At 41.4% G+C, this 16,247-nt stretch overlaps 1 pseudogene; it reads left to right on the plus strand.

The window, feature by feature from the left end:
• The window catches only part of LOC128564559 (serine/threonine-protein kinase Kist-like), a 37,920-nt pseudogene extending 22,106 nt beyond the window's left edge, over positions 1-15,814 (plus strand).
• The last annotated feature ends 433 nt before the right edge of the window (positions 15,815-16,247 follow it).

Raw genomic sequence — 16,247 nt, forward strand, 5'->3', positions numbered from 1 at the left:
AGGAATTATAGGATCGAATGGCAGGTCTATTTTTAGGTCTCTAAGTATTCTCCAAACATCCTTCCAGAAGGAACGTATTAGTGTGCATTCCCACCAGCAGTGTGCCCTTTTCTCCACATCCACACCAACATCTCTGGTTTGGGGATTTCGTTATGTGGGCTACTCTTACTGGGGTTAGGTGATATCTCAAAGTAGTTTTGATTTGCCTTATTCTGATGATTAAGGATGATGAGCTTTTTTCATGTGTTTGTAGATCATGCATCTGTCTTCTTTAGAGAAGTTTCTCTTCAAGTCCCTTGCCCACCCTGAGATGGGATCATGTGTTATTTTCTTGCTAATATATTTGAGTTCTCTGTGGATTCTGGTTATCAGACCTTTATTGGAAGTATAACCTGCAAATATTTTCTCCCATTCTGAGGGCTGTCTGCATGCTTTACTTACTATGTTCTTGGCTGTCCAGAAGCTTTTTAGTTTGATCAGGTCCCAGTAGTGTATTTTGGATACTGCTTCAATTGCCTGGGGAGTCCTCCTCATAAAATATTCACCCAGGCCGATCCTTCAAGAGGTTTCCCTGCACTTTCTTCAAGTATTTTTATAGTTTCATTTCTTAAGTTTTAATATTTTATCCAGTGAGAGTCTATCTTAGTTAATGGTGAAAGGAGTGGGTCCAGTTTCAATCTTCTACAGGTTGCCAGCCAGTTTACCCAGCACCATTTGTTAAATAGGGAATCTTTTCCACACTGAATGTTTTTAATTGGCTTGTCAAAGATCAAATAATGATAAGTAGCTGGATTCATCTCTTGGTTCTCTATTCTGTTCCAGACATCTACTTCTCTGTTTTTGTGCCAGTACCATGCTGTTTTGATCACTATCAATTTAAACTACAGTCTCAGGTCTGGTAGCGTGATTCCTCCTGCTCTGTTTTTATTGCTGCGTAAAGTTTTGGCTATTTGAGGTTTTTTCTGATTCCATATAAAACGAAGTATTATTTTTTCAAGATCTTTAAAATATGACAATGGAGCTTTAATAGGAATTGCACTAAAATTATATATTGCTTTGGGTAGAATAGACATTTTAACATTGTTGATTCTTCCCAGCCATGAACATGGTATGTTTTTCCATTTGTTAACAGCTTCAGCTATTTCTTAAAGTTTCATAGTTCTCTTTGTAGAGATCTTTCACATCCTTTGTTAGGTATACTCCCAAATATTTCATCTTCTTTGGCACTACTGTGAAAGGAATAAAGTTCTGACTGTTTTTTCGGCTTGGTTATTGTTGGTATCTATAAAGGCTACAGATTTATGGGTGTTGATTTTGTAGCCTGAGACATTGCTGTATTCCTTAATCACTTCTAAAAGTTTGTAGTGGAATCACCAGTGTTTTCCAGATATACGATCATATCATCTGGGAAGAGTGAAAGTTTGATCTCTTCTGACCCTATGTAGATACCCTTGATCACTTTTTCTGCCCTAATTACAATGGCTAAAACTTCCTTTACAATGTTAAAGAGCTATGGAGACAATGGGCAACCTTGCCTGGTTCCTGATGTAAGTGGAAATGATTTCAATTTAACTCCATTCAATATGATATTGGCTGTGGGTTTGCTGTAGATGGCCTCTATTAGTTTAAGAAATGTCCCTTCTATGCCAACTTTCTTAAGTGTTCTGATCATGAAGTGATGCTGGATATTATCAAAAGCTTTTTCTGCATCAATTGAAAGAATCATATGGTCCTTATTTTTTAGTTTGTTTATGTGCTGAATTACATTTACAGACTTACATACATTGAACCAGCCTTGAGAACCTGGGATAAATCCCACTTGGTCGTGGTGTATAATTTTTTTCATCTGTTGTTGGATTCTGTTTGTCAGGATCTTATTGAGTATTTTGGCATCAATATTCATTAGTGGTATTGGTCTATAATTTTCTTTTCTTGTTGGGTCTTTCCTTGGTTTGGGGATCAAGGTGATGTTTACTTCATAGAATGTGTTGGGTAATCTTCCTTCTTTTTCTATATTTTAGAAGAGGTTTAGTAATATAGGTACTAGTTCTTTATTAAAGGTTTGGTAAAATTCTGACGTAAAGCCATCTGGTCCTGGGCTTTTCTTTTTAGGGATATTTTGTATACTTGATGCTATTTCAGAGCTTGGTATAGGCCTGTTCAACATTTCCACCTCATTCTGGCTAAGTCGTGGTAAGTGGTGTATTTCCAAGTATTGGTCGATTTCTTTCAGATTTTCATATTTCTGACAGTAGAGTTTCTTGTAGTATTCATTAAGGATTTTTTGAATTTCTGTGGGGTCTGTTGTTACTTCATCGTTACCATTTCTGATTGATGAAATTAGAGATTTTATTCTTTTTTTCCTGGTTAGGTTGGCCAAAGGTTTATCTATTTTATTGACCTTTTCAAAAAACCAACTTTTGGATTTATTGATCTGTTCTATAATTCTTTTGTTTTCAATTTCATTTAGTTCTGATCTGATTTTGGTTATTTCTTTTCTTCTGCTGGGTTTGGGATTGGAGTTTTCTTCCTTCTCTAGTTGCTTGAGATGTTGCATTAAGTTATTAACTTCCTCTCTTTCCAGTTTCTTGAGGAAGGCTTGCAGTGCTATAAATTTGTCTCTTAGGATTGCCTTTGCAATATCCCAGAGGTTCTGGTAATTTGTGTCTTGATTGTTGTTGTGTTCCAAAAATTTGGTAATTTTCTTCTTAATCTTTTCTATAACCCATCTATCCTTCAGCATAACGTTGTTTAGCTTCCATGTTTTTGTATGGGTATGCAGGTTCCTGTTGTTATTAAGTTCAATTTTTATTCCATGATGGTCTGAGAAGATGCAAGGAATAATTTCTATTTTTTTAAGTTTGCTGAGTTTAGCTTCGTGGCCTAGGATGTGGTCAATTTTAGAGTATATTCTGTGGGCTGATGAGAAGAAAGTGTATTCAGTTTTGTTGGGATGAAATGTTCTGTAGATGTGTGTTAAGTCCAGATGTTGAATGGTTAAGTTCAAATCTAAAATTTCTTTTCTTAGCTTCTTTTTTGAGGATCTATCCAGCACTGCTAAAGGGGTGTTAAAATCTCCAACTACTATGGAAGTGGAGGAAATCAAGTTGCTCATGTCTGTTAGAGTTACTCTTATAAATTGAGGTGCATTCTGGTTGGGTGTATAAATATTAATAATTGAGATCTCATCATATTGAGTATTGCCTTTAACAATTATGATGTGCCTATCCTTATCCTTCCTTATTTTGGTAGTTTAAAAGCCTATTGTGTCTGCAAATAGGATTGCAACGCCTGCCTTTTTTGCTTTCCATTTGCCTGAAGTATAGATGAACATCCCTTCACCTTGAGTCTATATCTGTCTTTTAATGTAAGATGCGATTCTTGGATGCAGCAGATGTCTGGCTTGAGTTTTTGTATCCAGTCAGCCAACCTGTGCCTCTTTAGAGGACAATTTAAACCATTCACATTAATTGAGAATATTGTTAAGCCTTTTGAGAGTCCGGTGGACATTTTTATTCCTTTTGCGACTGTGGAAGTTGGAATTTGATCAAAATTTTCTGGGTGGGTTTACTTTTGTGGTGGAGGATTACGCTGCTCTTTAAGGAAGATAGGTCTAGAATATCCTGGAGAGCTGGTTTAGTTATGGAAAATTTCTTCAACATGTGAATGTCAATGAAGTATTTAATTTCTCCGTCATAAATGAAACTCAGTTTAGCTGGGAACTGGATCCTGGGTTGAAAGTCGTTTTGTTTTAGGAGATTAAAGGTCAATGACCATCCTCTTCTAGCTTGAAAGGTTTCAGCAGAGAGATATGCAGGTATTCTAATATTCTTGCCCTTGTAGGTGATGGTTTTCTTTTGTCTGGCTGTTTTGAGAATTTTCTTCTTCATATTAACTTTAGTGAAATTGATTATGATGTGTCTGGGGGATGTCTTATTTGGGTTGAGTTGTGCTGGGGTTCTGAAACTGTCTGCTATCTGAATTTTGGAATCTCTTGGCATGTCTGGAAAGTTCTCCTTCATAATCTCATGAAGAAGAGACTCAGTGCCTTGTTGAAGCCACTTCATTGCTTTCCGTAATCCCTATTAGATGAAAATTGGTTTTCTTCGAATTATCCCAGAGCTTTCTGAGAGAGTGATCTGTTTTTGCCCTCCATTTCTCTTCCTCTTTAAGAGATTGAGAGCACTCGAAAGCTATGTCTTCAATGTCAGAAATCCTTTCTTCTGCTTGCTCCATTCTGTTACTGAGGGATTCTACTGTGTTTCTCAGATCTTTTAGGGCTGAAACTTCTTGTCTCAATGTGTCAAAATCTTTGGTCATTTGGTCTTTCAATTTGTTGAATTCTTGAGAGATCTTTTCGGTTACTGCTTGGAATTCTGATTCGATCTTATTTACTATCCAGATTCTGAATTTGATTTCTGACATCCCAGCTATTTTTTTGTGCATGGGATCTTGTGCTGTCTCTGCCCCATTGTTCCTAGGGGGAGTTGATATACTCTGATTATTCATATTGCCAGAGTTTTTCTGTTGATTTCACCCCATGATTGTTTTCCACCATTGCCTCTGGCCCTCCTCAGAGTTGGGGTGATGTCTCTCCAAGATTAGACCCCAGCGGGATCTCTCTATTGTTGCTGGATCTTTGTAGGGAATGACCCTGTGTAGTTCCTCTGTGGCTGCCCCAGCCAGGGAGTTCTGGTTGTGAAAGCAGCTCTGGAGTGTAATACCTGGATCCAGCAACAGGGCAGGAGGTGGTGCGCACGGTTCTGAGAGTGCCTGGCGCCCAGTGACTTTGGCACAGAGAGCCCAAGGCTCCAGCAGTCTCTGGCCAGGAGAAGGGCTCTGCACAGAGGCAGGGAGGGCTCCAGGGGGCACATCGCTACCAGAGTCCCTGGCCAGATGAGTGGACCGATGTGAAAGCAGTGAAGGTACAGGAGGGGACGTGGGGTTGTGTGGCTTCTGCTGTTCCTGGTCAGTGCATGTGGAGGCCTGGCGGGTGCAGGTCGCAGGTCGGGGGTCACAGCGCAGCTCTTATGGAGGTCCAGGTGGCGCCAAGCCCAGGAGTTTGAGGTTGCTATGAGCTATGACACCAGGGCCCTCTACCCAGGGCAACAGCCCTGGGCTCCAGTGTGCCAAAACCAGTCTCACTCTGCCCCTGAGGGTTAAGGCTGTAAGGCAGCTCAGTCCCTGCCTTTCGGCTGCTCAGTCAATAGGTTACTAGCTCCCACCCGATCCTTGCTCTGTGACTCTGAGGGTGGAGCTTGCCGGGGCAGTTCTCTCGCAATGGCTCCCTGCAGTCCACAGCTGAACACTATTAGCTCCATCTGGCTCAGCGGCTCAATCTAGGGCCCTAGACAATGCCCAAAGTTCTCCGCATTCCTGCTCAAGCTCTCTCCAAGGCAGTTCAACTGAGTGCCAAGTCCAAAACACCGAAACAGTTCACAGGTAAGGCCTTTTCTGTTTGTAGTCTCACTGCTGCTTGTACTTACGGCTACCAGTGGGATTAGGTCGATCGAACACATGCAACCACTTGCCAGTTTTCCACTATTTTTGTCCTCCTCTTGGGGTCCAGAAGTCCCTTGCTGACTCCCTGTATCCTCAAAGGGATGATTATAGGCAGATCCCGCCAGCCAGAGATGCCTGGAGTCTTATCTTCCCAGACTCACTGTGCCCAGTTGCAGGGAAGCTGTTACTCGGCTGCCATATTTCTCCACCTCCAGATCCCAAATATTAAAATGCTGGCATGGGTGCAGAGAGAAGGGAATACTTATGCACTGTTTGTGGGATTGCAAATGAATAGAGCTTTTTTCAAAAGAAGTATGGAAAATCCTCAAGGAGCAAAAAGTAGATCTTTCATTTGATCCTGTAATGCCATTACTAGGTATCTACCCAGAAGAAAAAAATATCATTTTATAGTAAGGACATTTGTACTCTAGTGTTTATAGCAGATCAATTCACAATGGCACAGATTTGGAAACAACCCAAGTGCCCATTAACATATGAAAGGATTAATAACTGTAGTATATTTACACCATGGAATGCCATTCAGCCATTAGCTATGGAGAGTTTGCATCTTGTGTATTACCCAGATGGACTCAACTGCAACTCAGATTCTACTTTACAAATGGAAACAATGTAACCTAATTATATGTACCCTCACATTAATCCAAAAGCAAACAAATATCATGTACTATAAAATATGAACCCTCTCAGGAGCCTTCACAGCTTTATTCTAAACCTCCAAAAACATGAAAAGCTTAAATGTGATTGATTCCTTAGAGATAATCCATGTTAATATGGTGGCATTCTGCTGTCTGGTTTATGATAATCTGGGAAAGTGTCAGGCCACAAAGACTAGAGAGTAAATGAGCCACCATTATAAGCACTAAATTCACCTTTGTCACTTATACCTGAAAATAGGCTTGTGACTCCCCCCTTTTTTTCTGATTTCCATTTGCCTGAAATATTGTTTTCCAAGCATTCACACGGAATCTTGTTTTGTGCTTCTTCCTGGAGACAGCATATGAATGGCTTGTGCTTTTTTTAGCCAATCAGCCCTCCTGTGCCTCTTCAGTGGGTATTCAAGTCATTAACATTTACTGAGAGAATTAATAAGTGTAGTGGAGTTCAATCCATCTTATTTCTTAAAAATCCATTGCTTAGCTTTATCCTTTGTGTCATTGTGGAAGCTGTTTTTTCCTTAGTTTTTATGTGTTTGCTTTGCTGATGGTCCATTGTAATCATTGGTGTGGAGAATAGGTCTAAGTATCCTCACATGGCTTATCTTGTTGTGGCACATTTTCTCAATGTTTCCATATCAGTAAAATATTTGTTTTCTCCATCAATTTTAAAGCTTAGCTTACCAGGATATAGAATGCTTGGCTGAAAATTGTTTTGTTTAAGAAGGTTAAAGGTAGATGACCATTCTCTGCTGGGTTGAAGTTTCAGTTGAAAAGTCTTTTGTAACACTCATGGATCTGCCCCTGTAGGTCAATTGGCACTTACTTCTGGCTGCTTGTATAATTTTCTCTTTCATCTTAAGTTTGGGCAGATTCTTGACAATGCGTATTGAAGAAGCTATGTTTGAGTTGAGATGACCCAGGGTTTCATATCCCTTTGAAAGGATTGTGTCAGAATCTCTGGTGGTACTTGGAAAATTTTCATTTCAGTAGGGTTTCCATTCCTCTGTGGCATTCTTCTTCCCCTCTAGGATACCTACAACTTATGTGAATGTTTTGTGAAGTCCCATATTCTTCGAGCAAATGTTCTGCTCTCTCCCTCTTCTTTTCTGCCCACTTAACTGCCTATATTAGCTCAAGACTCTAACTCTGAGATTTCTTTTCTCCATGGTCTAATCTGTTATGTATACTTTCTACTGCACCTAATATTCCCCAACTGACTGCTTCAATTCCTTAAGTTCTGCTGTATCCTTTGTATATTCTTCATATATTTAATTCCTTATTGTTTCTGTTTTTGGAATTCCTTTTGGTTATGTTCTACTTCCTCAGCAATTCCCTTCATTGTGTTTGTCATCCATATTTTAAATTCCCTTTCTGTCTTTTATAGCATTTCTTTATAGATGGAATCCTGTGTGGTATGTACCCCCATGATCCCTTGGTGGCGGGGGTGGGGGGCTGAGGTTGCTCTCTTCTGTTTTTTTATGTTGCCAGGATTTTTCTGTTCATTCCTACTCGTGAGTGCTTTCTTTTTGTCTGCTACCTTCCCCTACTTTCCCCTCTAACTTCCTGCTTCTCTTTAAATTATCTTGTCTCTTTTAAATTATCTGGTGTTGAAGTGCCCTTTTTGCATAGGGCCAAAATGAAGAAAAGAGTGAAGGGAAAGAAGAGAGGAAAGACAGAAAAAGAAGGAGAAAGGATGTAGAAGGAAAGTCTGACTAAAAGAAAAAAGGAGACTCAGTGCCTATAGCTCAGTGGTTAGGGCACTGTCCACATACACTGAAGGGGTAGATTCAAACCCAGCCTGCGCCTGCTAACAACAATGACAACAACAACAAGAAAATATCCCGGCACTGTGCTGGGCACCTGTAGTCCCAACTACTTGGGAGGCTGAGGCAATAGAATCACTTAAGCCCAAGCATTTGAGGTTGCTGTGAGCTGTGATGCCACAGCACTCTACCGAGGGTGACATAGTGAGACTCTGTCTCAAAACACAAAAAAGAAAAGAAAGAAAAAAAAAAAAGAACAGAGAGATAGACAAGAGTAGCAGGGGTGTTCAACAAGGTGCTTGCACCCATAACTGCAATTCATGGCCTCTGGAGCACCAGGATAGGTGGATCCCTCAAGGTCAGGAGCTCTTAACTGGCCTGTGCAAAAACAAGACCCCACCTCTACTAAATAGAGAAGAATTTTAAAAAATAAGTAGGTTACAGTGGGAACCTAACAAAGGCCAAATGTAGAAGGACCCCTGGATGAGGGGACCAAGGTCACCTTGGTCCAGGCCAATGCTGTGGCAACCCAGCCCAGGCCTCAGAGTGAAACTCTGTCCCATAAATGGAATAGAGATCAACAAAGAATAAAAAAGATCAGAAAAAATGAAAAAAAAAATAATAAAATATATAAAGAAAATTGAATATAAAATTACATAAGATATAACCAAATAGGGAGTTTACCTTAGTTGTTATTTGAGAAATTTATGTGGGAAAGATAAGTAGAAAAATTTTTACAAATAAAAAAAAGAGAAAAGGATAGAAATGGAAAAGAAAGAAAGAATAAAAGGGGCAGAAAAGCTATAGCAAAAACGGAGCCCTTATTATTGAAGAAACTAAAAATGTAAAATGTAAACAAATCAAAACAAATAAACAAACAAGAAAACTTAAGGGACAAAACAGGGAGAAAAAGAATAAAAGGAGCAGAAAAACTATAGCAAAAATGGAGCCCTTAGTATTAAAGAAAAACACAGTCAAAAAATTATAAATACAAAAAAAATAGGGGAAAAGTTTAAAAAGGGAAAAATACATATTCCAATATATTTCTTGGACAACAGGTGACATTCTGAGGTATGAGATGCTAATCACTATGCTAACATGGCTGTATAAAACGGGGGCTGGAAGCCAGTATCTACCCTGTTTCCCCGAAAATAAGACATCCTCCAAAAATAAGACCTACTTACAGGAAAGATAAGATGTCCCCTGAAGGAGGAGATTAAAGATGGCGGCCAAGTAACAGATTCCCTGCAACTGGGAACAGCAAGTATGAGGAGACAAGACTCCAGGCATCTCTGGCCAGTGGGATCTGCCTATAATCATCCCTTTCAGGATACAGGGAGCCAGCAAGGGACTTCTGGGCCCCAAGAGGAGGACAAAAACAGTGGAAAATTGGCAAGTGGTTGCGTGTGTTTGATCTACCTAATCACGCTGGCAACCGTAAGTACAAGCAGCAGTGAGACTGCAAACCAGAAAGGCCTTACCTGTGAACTGTTTCAGTGTTCTTGGACTTGGCACTCAGTTGAACTGCCTTGGGGAGAGCTTGAGCAGGAGTGTAGAGAACTGTTGGCATTGTCTGGGGCCCCAAACTGAGCCACTGAGCTGGGCGCAGGAAGCCATTGTGAAAGAACTGCCCTGGCAAGCTCCGCCCTCAGGGTCTCAGAGCAAGGATTGGGTGGGTCAAAGTAACCTACTGACTGAGCAGCCTAAAGGTGGGGACTGAGCTGCCTTACGGCCATAATCCTTAGGGGCAGAGTGAGACGGTTTTGGCACACTGGAGCCTTGGGCTGTTGCCCTGGGTAGAGTGCCGTGACGTCACAACTCATAGCAACCTCAAACTCCTGGGCTTGGTGCCGCCCAGACCTCCATAAGAGCTGTGCAGAGACCCCCGACCAGTGACCCACACCCACTGGACCTACACATTCCCTGACCAGGAACTGCAGGAGCCATGCAACCCTGCATCCTCCCTCCTATGTCCTCCCAGCTTCCACATGAGCCTGTTCATCTGGATAGGGACTCTGGTAGCTGCATGACCTTTGGAGCCCTCGCTGCCTCTGCGCAGAGCTCTTCTCCTGGCCAGACACTGCTTGAGCCTTGGGCTCTCTGTGCCAAAGTCACTGGACGCCTGGCACTCCCAGAACTGTGCGCAGCACTCCCAGCCCTGTTGCTGGATCCGGGTGTGTCACAAACCGGAGCTGCTTCCACAACCAGAACTCCCTAACTAGAGCAGCCCCAGAGGAACTACACAGAGTAACTCCCTACAAAGATCCAGCAACAATAGAGTGATCCCGCTGGAGTCTAATCTTGGAGAGACACCTCCCCAACTCTGAGGATGGCCAGAGGCAATGGTGAAAAACAATCATGAGGTGAAATCAACAGAAAAACTCTGGCAATATGAATAATCAGAGTATATCAACTCCCCCAAGGATCAATGGGGCACAAACAGCACAAGGCCCCATGCACAAACAAATAGCTGAGATGTCAGAAATTGAATTCAGGATCTGGATAGCAAATAAGATCGAATTAGAATTCCAAAAGTTATCTCAAGAATTCAACGGATTCAAAGACCAAATGACCAAAGACTGCGACACATTGAGACAAGAATTTGCATCCCTCAAAGATCTGAGAAACACAGTAGAATCCCTCAGTAACAGAATGGAGCAAGAAGAAGAAAGGATTTCTAACATTGAAGACAAAGCTTTCGAATACCCCCAAATTTCAAAAAATAGAAATTATTCCTTGCATCTTCTCAGACCATCATGGAATAAAAGTTGAACTCAATAACATCAGGAACCTGCATACCCATACAAGAACATGGAACTACACAACCTTATGCAGAAGGATAGATGGGTTATAGATGAGATTAATAAGGAAATCACCAAATTTTTGGAACTAAACAACAATCAAGACACAAATTACCAGAACCTCTGGGATACTGCAAAGGCAGTCCTAAGAGGAAGATTTATAGCACTGCAAGCCTTCCTCAAGAAAACGGAAAGAGAAGAAGTTAATAACTTAATGAGACATCTCAAGCAACTGGAGAAGGAAGAACACTCCAACCCCAAACCCAGTAGAAGAAAAGAAATAACCAAAATCAGAGCAGAGGTAAATGAAATTGAAAACAAAAGAATTATACAACAGATCAATAAATCCAAAAGCTGGCTTTTTGAAAAGATCAATAAAATAGATAAACCTTTGGCCAACCTAACCAGGAAAAAAATAGTAAAATCTCTAATTTCATCAATCAGAAATGGTAATGATGAAATAACAACAGACCCCTCAGAAATTCAAAAAATTTTTAACGAATACTACAAGAAACTCTACTCTCAGAAATATAAAAATCTGAAAGGAATCAACCAATACCTGGAAGCATGCCACCTACCAAGACTTAGCCAGAACGAAGTGGAAATGTTGAACAGGCCTATATCAAGTTCTGAAAAAGCATCAACTATACAAAAATCTCCCTAAAAAGAAAAGCCCAGGACCAGATGGCTTTACATCAGAATTCTACCAAACATTTAAAGAAGAACTACTACCTATACTACTAAACCTCTTCCAAAATATAGAAAAAGAAGGAATATTACCCAGCACATTCTATGAAGCAAATATCACCTTGATGCCCAAACCAGGGAAAGACCCAACAAGAAAAGAAAATTATAGACCAATATCACTAATGAATATAGATGCTAAAATATTCAATAAGATCCTAACAAACAGAATCTAACAACACACCAAAAAAATTATACACCATGAACAAGTCGGATTTATCCTAGGGTCTCAAGGCTGGTTCAATATACGTATATCTATAAATGTAATTCAACACATAAACAAACTTAAAAATAATGACCATATGATTCTTTCAATTGATGCAGAAAAAGCTTTTAATAATATCCAGCATCCCTTCATGATCAGAGCACTTAAGAAAATTGGTATAGAAGGGACATTTCTTAAACTAATAGAGGCCATCTACAGCAAACCCACAGCCAATATTGTATTGAATGGAGTTAAATTGAAATCATTTCCACTTAGATCAGGAACCAGGCAAGGTTGCCCATTGTCTCCACTGCTCTTTAACATTGTAATGGAAGTTTTAGCCATTGCAATTAGGGAAGAAAAGGCAATCAAGGGGATCCACATAGGGTCAGAAGAGATCAAACTTTCACTCTTCACAGATGATATGTTCGTATATCTGGAAAACACTAGGGATTCTACTACAAAACTTTTAGAAGTGATCAAGGAATATAGCAATGTCTCAGGCTACAAAATCAACACCCATAAATCTTTAGCCTATATGTATACCAACAATAACCAAGCTGAAAAAACAATGAAGGACTCTATTCCTTTCACAGTAGTGCCAAAGAAGATGAAATATTTGGGAGTATACCTAACAAAGGACGTGAAAGATCGCTACAAAGAGAACTATGAAACTCTAAGAAAAGAAATAGCTGAAGATGTTAACAGATGGAAAAACATACCATGCTCATGGCTGGGAAGAATCAACATTGTTAAAATGTCCATACTGCCCAAAGCAATATATAACTTTAATGCAATTCCTATTAAAGCTCCATTGTCATACTTTAAAGATCTTGAAAATATAATACTTCGTTTTATATGGAATCAGAAAAAAACTCAAATAGCCAAAACATTACTCAGCAATAAAAACAAAGCAGGAGGAATCACACTACCAGATCTGAGACTGTATTATAAATCCATAGTTATCAAAACAGCATGGTACTGGCACAAAAGCAGAGAAGTAGATGTCTGGAACAGAACAGAGAACCAAGAGATGAATCCAGCTACTTACCGTTATTTGATCTTTGACAAGCCAATTAAAAACATTCAGTGGGGAAAAGATTCCCTATTTAACAAATGGTGCTGGGTAAACTGGCTGGCAACCTGTAGAAGATTGAAACTGGATCCACACCTTTCACCATTAACTAAGATAGACTCTCACTGGATTAAAGATTTAAACTTAAGACATGAAACTATAAAAATACTTGAAGAAAGTGCAAGGAAATCTCTTGAAGGAATCAGCCTGGGTGAATATTTTACGAGGAGGACTTCCAAAATACACTACTGGGACCTGATCAAACTAAAAAGCTTCTGCACAGCCAAGAACACAGTGAGTAAAGCAAGCAGACAGCCCTCAGAATGGAAGAAAAATTTGTACATTATACCTCCGATAAAGGTCTAATAACCAGAATCCACAGAGAACTCAAACGTATTAATAAGGAAAGAACACGTGACCCCATCTCAGGGTGGGCAAGGGACTTGAAGAGAAACTTCTCTAAAGAAGACCCACGCAAGATCTACAAACACATGAAAAAAAGCTCATCATCCTTAATCATCAGAGAAATGCAAATCAAAGCTACTCTGAGATATCACCTAACCCCAGTAAGAGTAGCCCACATAACAAAGTCCCAAAATAAAAAATGTTGGCGTGGTTGTGGAGGAAAGGGCACACTTCTATATTGCTGTTGGGAATACCCACTAATATGTTCCTTCTGGAAGGACGTTTGGAGAACACTTAGAGATCTAAAAATAGACCTGCCATTCGATCTATAATTCCTTTACTAGGTTTATACCCAGAAGACCAAAAGTCACAATATAACAAAGACATCTGTACCAGGATGTTTATTGCAGCCCAATTCATAATTGCTAAGTCATGGAAAAAGCCCAAGTGCTTATCGACCCACGAATGGACTAGCAAATTGTGGTACATGTATACCATGGAATATTATGCAGCCTTAAAGAAAGATGGAGACTTTACCTCTTTCATGTTTACGTGGATGGAGCTGGAACTTATTCTTCTTAGCAAAGTATCTCAGGAATGGAAGAAAAAGTATCCAATGTACTCAGCCCTACTATGAAGCTAAATTATAGCTTTCACATGAAGACTATAACCCAACTATAGCACAAGACTATGAGGAAAGGGCCAAGGAAGGGGAAGGGAGGGGGGAGGTTTTGGTGGAGGGAGGGTAATGGGTGGGGCCACATCCATGGTGCATCTTAGAATGGGTACAGGCGATTGCACTAATGTACACAGCTATGATTTAACAATAAAAAAAAAGAGACATCCCCTGAAAATAAGACCTAGCGCATCTTTGGGAGCACACCTTAAATAAGACACTGTCTTATTTTGGGAGAAACAGGGTAGGTGCTTTTTAATTAAGCCATGACCTCATCTTCTGATTTCTTTGCCCTCAATCCCTGCAGGGTTTTTTGTGTGTGTGTGTTTTTTTTTTTTAATCTGAAGCTCTCACGGCTTCCGGTGTCATGGCGGCGTGAGGTCCCGGGACTCGGTGAGGCGGCTGCAGGCCCCTCCCTGCGAAGCCGCTGGTCCGGCGGGCGGGGTGTGACCGCGGGTCCTGCAGGCCTGCCTCGGGCGTCGCGTCAGCTCTGGTGTCAGTGCCCTCTGCTCGCACGGATGGCGGGATCCAGCTGCGCCTGGGGGCCTTCCGGCAGCTGTGGCAGGTTCAGAGCCGCCTGGGTAGCGGCTCCTCAGCCTCGTGTATCGGGTGCGCTGCTGCGGCAACCCCGGCTGGCCCCCTGGCGCCCTCAAGCCGTTCTTGCCACCAGGAACTATGCGGGCTGTGGCCTCGGCCACAGAGTATGGTTTCGGCAAAGAGAGGGCGGCGCTGGAGCAGTTGCAGGGTCACAGGAACATCATGACTTTGTATGGAGTCTTTACCATTCATTTCTCTCCAAATGTGCCATCATGGTGTCTGTTGCTTGAACTCCTGGAAGTCAGTGTTTCGGAATTGCTTTTATATTCCAGTCACCAGGGTTGTTCCATGTGGACGGTACAGCCTTGTGCCAGAGATGTTCTGGAAGCTGTTGCTTTTCTTCATCATGACGGTTACGTCCACGCAGACCTCAAACCACTTAACATATCGTGGAGTGCAGAGAATGAATGTTTTAAACTCATTGACTTTGGACTTAGCGTCAAAGAAGGTAATCAGGATGTAAAGTATATTCAGACAGACGGGTATTGGGCTCCAGAAGCAGAACTGCAGAATTGCTTGGCCCAGGCTGGCCTGCAGAATGATACAGAATGTACCTCAGCTGTTGATCTATAGAGCCTAGGGATCATTTTACTGGAGATGTTCTCAGGAATGAAACTGAAACATACAGTCAGATCTCAGGAATGGAAGGCAAACAGTTCTGCTATCATTGATCACATATTTGCCAGTAAAGCAGTTGGTGAATGCCGCAATTCCAGCCTATCACCTACGAGACCTTATCAAAAGCATGCTTCATGATGATCCAAGCGGAAGAATTCCTGCTGAAATGGCATTGTGCAGCCCATTCTTTAGCATTCCTTTTGCCCCTCATATTGAAGATCTGGTGATGCTTCCTACTCCAGTGCTAAGACTGCTGAATATGCTGGATGATGATTATCTTGAGAATGAGGAAGAATGTGAAGATGTAAAAGAGGAATGTCAAAAATATGGACCAGTGGTATCTCTGCTTGTTCCAAAGGAAAATCCTGGCAGAGGGCAAGGACCACTCGGAAAAAAAAAAAAGCCAAGCGAGCACAGGAGTCTGTGGACATGTAGGCTACCCACCCCACCCCTCTTGAAACAGGGACCAAGAAGTCTAACACGTGCACAGTCAGGGACTCGCTTGAAAGCTGAGGTGGGGAACCGCGCCCCACCCCCCACCACTCCCCACCCCCCAATCCCCCCATCCCTCACGCCCCACCACTCCCCACCCCCCAACTCCCCACCCCCCGCTGGTGACCGCCTGTGGCCGGGCAGCTCCAGGATGGCTGAGAAGGCCTGGGGAGGAAAGAGCTCCGGACCCCGCCCTTCACAGGGCGGCCCGCCTCCCAAGTGTTACAGTGTTGCTGCCAGAATCTCCATGCCTGGGTAAAGCGGGGCGGTGCCTGTGGCTCAAGGAGTAGGGTGCCAGTCCCATATGCCGGAGGTGGCAGGTTCAAACCCAGCCCCGGCCAAAAAAAAAACAATAAAGGGCCTTTATTATTAGCCCTTTGCCATTATCAATTTGTATAAATAGAAAAATATTTATACAAACTGAATCTTTGTCAAAAGATAAGATTCTTGCCTTTTAAACCTTCTACTTATCAGTTTGGCTGAACGAATGGGTGACTTCATGGTAAACTGGGATCCTGTTTTATAGAAAGTGAGTTTTTGAGAGTTAGAGAAATTAGACAGAAAAGAGAATGGCATTGTGTAAAGAAAGAATCTTGTGTGATAAACTTTGTCCTGAAACAGAATGGTTGTGTAAAGAAGTGAAAGGCAGGGCAAAAGTTAAAGAAAGTTTAGAAAGTTTGTAGATTGTCTGT

Source organism: Nycticebus coucang, chromosome 14 (genome assembly GCF_027406575.1).
Source record: "Nycticebus coucang isolate mNycCou1 chromosome 14, mNycCou1.pri, whole genome shotgun sequence".
In the NCBI taxonomy this organism is placed as follows: domain Eukaryota; kingdom Metazoa; phylum Chordata; class Mammalia; order Primates; family Lorisidae; genus Nycticebus; species Nycticebus coucang.